Genomic DNA, 9,762 nt, shown 5'->3' on the forward strand with positions numbered 1-9,762 from the left:
GTAGTGATTATTTATAGACCGGTAGTGGGTCTTGCATTATGTACGCTGGTAGGAGGATACATGCGGGTTATGTATGTTGAGCAGTGGTAGAGGGTATTCCATCCCGGTAGGATGATAGGGCCCTAGTGTGCTAGTTCTGTAGAGTGTTATGTGGTTGCCTGATATGTGTGCATGTCTGCTAGAGTAGATTGGCATTCCAACCCGATGGTTGTGGGCCAGGAGTATTCCATCCCGGTAGGATGATTGGACTCATAGTAGTTTGGCATTCCAACCCGATGGTTGAGGGGCCTGGGGTATTCCATCCCAAGGGATGATTGGACCCATAATAGTAGTAGTAGTTACTGTATGTATAGGAAGTGAGGCATTCCAACCCGATGGTTGTGGGCCAGAAGTATTCCATCCCGGTAGGATGATTGGACTCATAGTATGTTGGCATTCCAACCCGATGGTTGAGGGGCCTGGGGTATTCCATCCTAAGGGATGATTAGACCCATAGTAGCTATTGTTGTATGTATAGGTGTTTGGGCATTCCAACCTGATGGTTGTGGGCCGAGAGTATTCCATCCCGGTAGGATGATTGGGCTCGCGTTATGTAGGCATTCCAACCCGATGGTTGAGGGCCGGGGGTATTCCAACCGGAAGGTTGAATGGACCCGTAGTATGTTGTTCTTTGCTGTATGTGTATGTTTGTGTGTGTATGGTTACTTTGGGGGAAACTCACTAAGCTTTCGGGTTACAGTTGTGGTTTATTGTTTCAGGTGCTTCAGGAGATCGTGGCAAGGCGAAGGCGTGATCGTACCGCTCCTCATGTTTATGTTTTATGCGATAGGGTTCTGGGGAAATACTCTGATATTTAAACTGTTTTGAAAACAAGATGTATGAACGTAATGGTTTTTGAATGAAATAAAATGTTTTAAATTGGTTGAAATTTTTATTCGTTACAAGGTTGCCTTGGGATCGGCGAGTGGCATGGTAACTCGGCGAGTTGGCAAGTTATGCAAGGAACTCGGCGAGTAGCTGAGGGTACTCGACGAGTTGAGGTCAACATGGACTGTTGACCTTGATAGTTGACTTTGACTTTGACCAAGGGTTGACCGTTTTGACTTTTGAGGATAATTGGTAAGCGGGTATTTATGAATTGGATCATTAATGGTTATAGGTGTGGGAGTTTGGGGCAGTGTTTCGGGAGCGTGATTTTGTGGTTCAGTCCGGCATTGCAAGGTGAGTTCTCCTCACTATATCAACAAGGTCTACGGCACCGAGGTCGGCCCTTTATGATTTTCATCCTGGTTTAGGATGGTTGCTATGTTAGATTTCATCCTGGTTTAGGATGGTTGCTATGCTAGTAATCTGTTAGATTGATATCCTGGTTGTAGGATGGTTGCCATGTTAGTGATCTGTTAGATCTGTATGACTATCTGTTATTGTATGCTAGCTTATGATATTTATGTGCACATGTTTATTGGTTGGGGAAAGGGTTGAGGCAGGTCCTTTTGTGTGCAGTAGGCGAAGACACCCTGGGCGGACCGGGTAGACTGCAGGCCCGGGCCGGGCAAATCTAGTCAGGCCGAAGGCCCAGCGAGCGGTCCGAATAGGCTGAAGTCCCCGTGGAGGGCGGTCCAGACGTGCCGAGGGTTTGGAGAGCGGTCCAGATAGACTGAGGACCGGAATTCGGTCCAGTCAGACTGATGGCTCATTATGCGTGTTGTTCTGTATTTGTTGATATGATATGATTATGGTTATATGAGGTTGGTATTTTGGGGGTAACTCACTAAGCTTTCGGGCTTACAGTTTCAGTTTATTGTTTCAGGTTCAGCGGATGGCCGCGGGTATGCGAAGGCGTGACCGTACACTTCCTCGATTGACGATTATGATTTCTGGGAACTCTGATGTATAAACTTTTGAAAACAAATTGTAATAATTGAATGATTTCAACTGATTTAAAAAGTTTTAAATTTGCTCGAATTTTATGGGTGTTACACCGAGTCAGAAGTAGTGATGGTGGAGATTGTAGATGTATCAATAGAGGAGTACAAAAAGCGTATGCATGACGATGCTGAGCTAGGTCTTGTGCAAACTTCGATTCCAGAAACAGCAAACTTTAAGTTGAAGGTTCACATACTCGCCCAACTGAAGGACATCCCATTCTACGGGAAGGATCACGAGGATGCCTACAAGCATATTGACGAGGTCAACGGCATAGTTGACCACTTCAACATTCCAAATGTGCCACGCGATACTGTGCTACTAAGCATGCTACCAGTTACATTCAAGGAAGCCGCAAAGGATTGGTTGAAGGCACTCCCTCCAGGATCAATAACAACATGCCCAAAGATGCATAAAGAGTTCATACAACAATTTTGCCCACCATAAAAAGTCGCAAAGTTAAAGAAATAAATTGCTAATTTTGAACAACTAAGAGGTGAATCATGTTATGAGGCATGAGAGAGATACAAGGGCTTACTGAGAATTTGCCCCCAGAATGACATCAATGTGCAACAGGAGGTCTCCATTTTCTATGATGGGGTAAATTTCACAACCAGGTAGCTCCTTGATTCTCAAGGACCACTGACGAAGAAAGCACCAGCTGTAATAAAGGGCTTGATTGAATAATTCTCTAAACACTCAAGAGAATATCATAATCCTCGAAATGACACAACTTGAGGGACGACGAATGCAGCTTCATTTGATATGGCAGCAGTAATGGACAAGTTGGATAACATTGATCGTAAGATGACAAAGATGGAACAATCCATCCATGTCATTTGTGTGGGATGTGATAACTGTATCAGTCCACATCTAACAAAGGATTGTGACCTTGATGAGAATGGAAACCCGAAGGCTCAAGTGTGTTTTTCAATTGGGGATCGTTACGATGAAGATTGGCGGAAACCCAAAAAGGAATGGCTACCATATAATGAGTACAAGAAGGCCAAGGAGGAGAAGTTCAAGCAAAAGGCAATAGGGTACTATCAAAAAGAAGAACTGGTGCCCGAAAAGAAGACGGATCTTGAAGCAATGTTCACCCGTTTTGCAGCCGCTTCAGAAAAGAGGCATGATGAAACCGATGCAACAATACGAAAGCAATAAGCTTTGATGAGAGATAAGCAAGCCCTAATGAGGAATCAACAAGCTTCAATCCTCAACATCGAGAAACAACTTGGACAACTTGCTAAACAATTCAATGAACGGTCACCGGGCGGACTTCCAAGCAACACCGAGCAAAATCCGAGGGTGGCACATATAAATGTAGTGACAACAAGGAGTGGGAAAATTGTCGTTCCTTTGACCCCCAATCCCGAATGAAAATCCAGAAGTTGTGCTGGAAGTAGAAGAAGGAAACCGAAAAACGCATTCTGAAGATCAAACACAACACGGTGAAGACAATACCACGGCGTGTTCATCAGTTATAGAAAATAAAACCCCTCCGGTTAAACCATATCATCCTCCATTGCCATTCCCGAGTCGAGCTACATAAGACACAAAAGTTGAAGATTATAAGAAGTTCCTGGAGCATATCAAGGCACTCCAAATCAACATTCCATTCATTGAGGCGGTGGCCCAGATGCCAAAATATGCTAAGTTTTTGAAGGATCTTCTCACTAATAGAAAGAAGATGGAGGAGGCATGTAAAGAGATACTGAACGAGAATTGCTCAGCCGCAATGTTGAACAAACTACCAAAGAATATGGGGGACCCGAGAAGTTTAAGTTTGCCATGTCAATTCGTGAATTTGGCTACAAGTTATGCATTGGCCGATTCGGGAGCTAGTGTCAATCTTATGCCCTATTCATTTTTTAAGAAGTTAAACCTTCCAGAACCAAGGCCCATGTGATAACCGTCAAAATTCGAGTCGGTTCTAGACTTGAATAAACTTAGTTGCACACATAGGCACGACACATGTTAGCTTTAGTAGTTAGAAGCTAAGTTATAGCCTACTAGAAACTTGGAAACAAGTAGAATCGAAGGATAGTGTACATAGATTTCACATTGATATGTGAATTCTACAACTACTTTAACAGTAACAACTATCCAAATTCGAGTCATTCATTGACTCGAGCATCTTTCTACACTAATGTAGACACGTCATGTACTTGACCTAGAAGTAGAAATTAGGTCAGAGTCTCATAGAAACTTAAGTCAAAGTTGAAACTAGGACTAGTATACCCGATTCCTTAATTTCACTTGAATCTTGAAACCACTACATAGAAATGCCAATAAACTGATAAAAATAAATTACAAACATTATTTCTAACTTGAATAAGAGTTATGAAACTCTAAAATAGTTTGAAGTCTCAAAATTCAATTAATTTTGATATGCAAAGATTTACAAACTCCTTAAAACCCTAAAAGTCATAAAAACTTAAATTTATGAAATTTTATATTAGAATCCCATAAAAAAATTTATAAACACTATAATATCAAATTAATATATTTAAAATGTGGAAATATAATCAAGTAAATTAATTTAATTCATTAACATTAACTTTACATTTATAAGCTAAAAATCCAAGAGTTATGAACAAATTATATATAAAATACGCATTTTATATAAATTGAAAGAAATTTTATAAAATTTAAAGAATTAGTACAAAATAAATAAATAAAATAAAATAAAATCTCCTCTCTCCACTCAAGAATCGGCCTCATCCCTCCCAAGACCACTTGTAACATCCGTATTTTCAAGGCCAAAAATTTCATTTTTAATTAAGTAACTCATAAAACAGTTTACCAAAAACATTACCAATGTCAAATCAATTTATAAAACTATAACAACGTGTCTCAAAACCATATCATCAATAGTAATAAAAATCAGAGTACAATCCCAAGAAATCCCATAGTGCGGAAATCATGCATGTGTATGATGTACCGCTACCGCGCCAGCTCCTTCCCCTTTGCCGAAGAGGTACCTGAAACAAGACTGAAAACTGTAAGCACGAAGCTTAGTGAGTTCCCCCATCATACCGTATACCAAACAATCACATAACATACATACTGTCGAGCAATTATGGGGTGCCGACCTACCCATGTCAAGCCGTTCTGGGGTGCTGACCTACCCATGTCAAGCCATACTGGGGTGCTGACCTACCCTTCGGTCCTAACAACCGAAATACGATGACTGTTTCACCTCCTACTACTACCACATAATATCATATCACATAAACATATTGTCAGGCATATCTGGGGTGCCCGACCTACCCTTCGGTCCTAACAACCGAACTGGGGGACTAATCCCCTCGTACTACCTCTCTCACATATAACATATCTTGCTAGCACATACTCACATCAGGTAGTAGCAAACCTAGATGAATATCACGAAGACAATCATCTAACAAACAACTCCTACTAGTGGGCTGACATTTTGGCCATAGACCCACTTCTACTAGAAGGTAACTCACCTCAATGTCGCGTAGTGTCTGTACTGATCCCGATGTGGAAATCGACTCTCCTCGACTCCTCAATCCCTACACGACAACTCTTCCGAGTTATCAACTCATTCTCATACTCGTAACCCTCACAAGAGTCACACAATCCTAGTCAATGTCAAAGTCAACTTTTGGTCAAAGTCAACATCTGGTTGATTCGACTCGCCGAGTTGGCCCGCCAAATCGCCGAGTCCTCATGACCACACAATGCCATAATCTCGTCCTTACCCGTCGAGTCTAGCAAGAGCTCGACGAGTTCGCCTTCAACAACATATCGGACAATCTTCAACCGAGTCGCCGAGTTCGTTCTTGAACTCGCCGACTTCATCTTCATCCATAAGAAGATGTTCAGTCTATGACTCGCCGAGTTCCTCTTGAACTCGCCGAGTCCGTCTTCATAAGTTGGGAGATTGCCTTGGACTCGCCGAGTCTGTTCATACACTCGTCGAGTCCCAAGATATCCAGGTCCAAGACAAAACCTAGCAGGCTGAGTGTTCCTTCCATTCAACCAAAACCATTTCCAGAAGACATTCTGGGGGGAAAACGTCCCGACTCGCCGAGTCACCCAAGTAACTCGCCGAGTCTCTCTTGTCCAAAACTATACAGTCGATTTCAGTGGGACTTAATGCATCCCGATCATAGATCTAACCTCCTAGGGTCCCTTTTATACGTAAAGCTACGAACTTGATGTCCATGCATGGGGTTTTTGGCTCAAAAGACTATAAAATGGGGTTTATATGATGCATGGGTCTCCCATGGCCATAGAGTTGGCACCTTTATGCCATGGGAACCCTCAATGGTTCCAAATCTGAAACACAAACCTGCATAACCAAGCAAATCTGAGCATAGCCTCTCAAAAGCTTAGAAAAGGTAGAGAAATAGCCCCAAAACAAGATCTAGGAAATAGATGGTCAAGGTTCAAGCTTTTTACCTTGAATGGACTGAGAATGAAGCAAAACCTTGGGATCTACTAGCTTCCTCTTGATCTCTTAAGCTCTTTTCTTCTCCTTCAACTTCAAACACACACAAAAGGCACAAAAGAGCTCAAAATCACTCAAAATGGTTTAGGGTTTTAATCTAGGGTTTCTCTGAGTTGGGAGGGTGATGGAGGCTGGGTTGGGACGAGATAAAGTGTTTAAATAGGGTGCAAACCCTAAATATTAGGGTTTTGTCCAGACAGCTCCTACTCGTTGAGTCGGTCTTCCGACTCGTCGAGTAGGTCACTTAAACCCCCGATCATAAGTCGAGTCTACTCAACGAGTTGGGCCACCAACTCGCCGAGTCCCAGAGTAAATTGCAATATTTTGTGAAATTAAATACGTACCAGGAATCGGGTGCTACAAATCTCCCCCACTTATTTTAGACTTCGTCCTTGAAGTCTGCTGCTGAATCAGGAAAACGCTCGGGGTAGTGCTCCCTCATCTCTTCCTCCGGCTCCCAAGTCCATTTTGATCCCTTGCGGTGCTTCCGTTGCACCTTCACCAGCTCCATCCTCTTGTTCCTCAGATCCTTCGACTTCCTGTCGAGGATCGCCACTGGCCGCTCAATGTAATTCAGGCTGTCATCCACCTGAATATCCTCCAAGGGTACCACTGCCGAGTCGTCCACCAGGCACTTCCGTAACTGGGAGACGTGAAACGTATTGTGAATCTGACTGAGTTCGGCTGGCAGGTCCAGCCTATACGCCACCTTGCCCACCTGGGCGACAACCTTGAAAGGTCCAATGTACCTGGGGCCCAACTTGCCCCACTTCCTGAATCGGATGACGCCTTTCCAAGGCAACACCTTCAGGAGGACCATATCCCCGACCTGGAACTCCAGGTCCGAACGGCGCTTGTCGGCGTAGCTTTTCTGCCAACTCTGAGCAGTCTGAAGCCTGCTCCTAACCTGCTGAATCCTCTCTGTCGTCTTGAGCACCACTTCGGTGCTCCCCATGACCCTCTGTCCGACTTTGCCCCAAACATATCGGGGTCCTACACTTCCTCCCGTACAACATCTTGAAGGGAGAACGGTTGATACTCGCGTGATAGCTGTTGTTGTAGGAGAACTCAGCTAATGGAAGGTAGGTATCCCAGCTACCCCTGAAGTCTAGGATGTATGCCCGCAACATATCCTCCAAAGTCTGGATGTTCCGCTCACTCTGACCATCCGTCTGCGGGTGGAACGTTGTACTGAAGTGCAGACGAGTACCCAACTCGTCGTGAAACTTCTTCCAGAACCTGGAAGTAAACCGCACGTCTCGGTCCGAAATCACTGAAACTGGCACTCCATGCCGAGCTACTACCTCTCAGATGTATATATCGGTCAACTTCTCGGCCGAGATGCTCTCCTGGATCGGTATGAAGTGGGCACTCTTGGTCAACCGATCCACGATGACCCAAATCGAATCCACTCCCCGTGCAGTCCTGGGGAGCTTGGTGACGAAATCCATAGTAATATCTTCCCATTTCCTCATGGGAATGTCCAACGGCTACATCTTTCCGTGTGGCCTCTGGTGCTCGGCCTTGACCTTCCTGCAGGTCAAACACCGCTCTACGTACCAGGCGACGTCTCGCTTCATGCAGGGCCACCAGTAATCAGGCCGAAGATCTTTGTACATCTTCGTCGCCCCGGGATGAATTGAGAATCGGGATTTGTGCGCCTCCTCCATCAGAACCTGACGCACACCCCCATGGTAGGGAACCCATACCCTACGACATAGAGTCAATAACCCTCGGTTGTCTTAGTCGAAGGAGGAAACCTGACCCACAATACGCTCGCTCTTCCGATGTTCCTCCTTCATGGCCTCCAGCTGGGCCTCTCGGATCTGCTCCAAAAGCGGAGTCACCATGGCCATCCTCATGCAGATGTCCCTGATCGGCGCTGCCTTGCGGCTAAGCGCATCGGCCACGACATTGGCCTTCCCCGGGTGATAAAGGATCTCACAATCGTAATCCTTCACCACGTCTAACCACCGACGATGCCTCATGTTCAGATTCGTCTGATCCATAAGGTACCTCAAACTCTTGTGGTCCGTGTAGATGGTACAACGGACCCCATAGAGGTAGTTTTGCCAAATCTTGAGGGCGAAGACGACCGCCCCCAACTCCAAATCAGGCGTCGGGTAGTTCGCCTCGTGAGGCTTCAGCTGCCTCGAGGCGTAGGCGATGACATGCCCTCTCTACATCAAAACTACGCCCAAACCTGAAATGGACGCATCGCAATACACCATGAAATCCTCCACGCCCTCGGGCAGGGCGAGGATCGTCGCCTCGCACAGTCTGTGTCTCAACGTCTCAAACGCTGCCTGCTGCTCAGGTCCCCAGCAAAAAACAATGGCTTTCTTCGTCAGTCGGGTCAGAGGTACAACTATCTTGGAGAAGTCCTGAATGAATCTCTGGTAATTGCCCGCCAATCCAAGGAAACTCCGAATCTCAGATGGAGACTTTGGAACCTCCCATCTCATCACGGCCTCCACTTTGGCCGGGTCAACCAATATCCTGTTCTGGTTGACAAGGTGCCCAAGAAACTGCACCTCGCACAACTAGAACTCGCACTTGGAGAACTTGGCATACAAGCTCTCCCTCCTCAGGGTATCCAAAACCTCTCGCAGATGCTCCTCATGCTGCTCCTGCGTCTTGGAGTAAAACCAAGATGTCATCAATGAAAACTATCACAGACCGATCCAACATCGTTCTACACACGTGGTTCATGAGGTCCATGAACACGGCAGGAGCATTGGTGAGCCCGAAGGGCATCACCACGAACTCGTAGTGACCATAGCGAGTCTGGAAAGCAGTCTTCTGTATATCCTCATCCCTGACCCTCATATGATGGTAGCCTAACCACAAGTCTATCTTGGAAAACCAAGATGCTCCCTGAAGCTGGTCGAACAAGTCATCTATCCTCGGGGGTGGGTAACTATTCTTCACTGTTACCTTGTTCAGCTCCCGGTAATCTATGCACATGCGATGCGACCCGTCTTTCTTCTTGACAAACAGGATTGGGGCTCCCCAAGGCGAACTACTCGACCTGATAAATCCTTTGTCTAACAGCTCCTGCAGCTGCGTAGATAACTCCTGCATCTCGGGAGGAGCCAACTGATATGGTGCCTTGGCTATCGGTGCCGCACCAGGGACTAGGTCGATCCTGAACTCCACCTGTCGCTCCGGAGGTATCCCAGGCAGCTCCTCTGGGAATACATCCGCGTAATATCACACCACGGGTACATCGCTCACCGATGCCTTGCCCTCCTCTCGGGTATCCATAACATAGGCGACATACCCAGCGCAGCCCTGCTGAAGATAACGCCTAGCCCTCGCTGCTGAACATAGTGTTGGTCTGCGCTGTGGCCTCT

General features: G+C 45.7%; 1 non-coding gene across 1 annotated transcript; it reads right to left on the bottom strand.

Moving 5' to 3' along the window:
- Positions 1–2,382: 2,382 nt before the first annotated feature.
- LOC145117921 (small nucleolar RNA R71) lies at positions 2,383–2,489 on the bottom strand. Its single transcript, XR_013712913.1, has one exon. It is a non-coding gene; the product is annotated as a small nucleolar RNA R71 (small nucleolar RNA).
- Positions 2,490–9,762: the final 7,273 nt, after the last annotated feature.

This window comes from Lactuca virosa, chromosome 5 (assembly GCF_052849685.1).
Source record: "Lactuca virosa cultivar CGN04683 chromosome 5, Lactuca_virosa_CGN04683_v6, whole genome shotgun sequence".
NCBI lineage: Eukaryota > Viridiplantae > Streptophyta > Magnoliopsida > Asterales > Asteraceae > Lactuca > Lactuca virosa.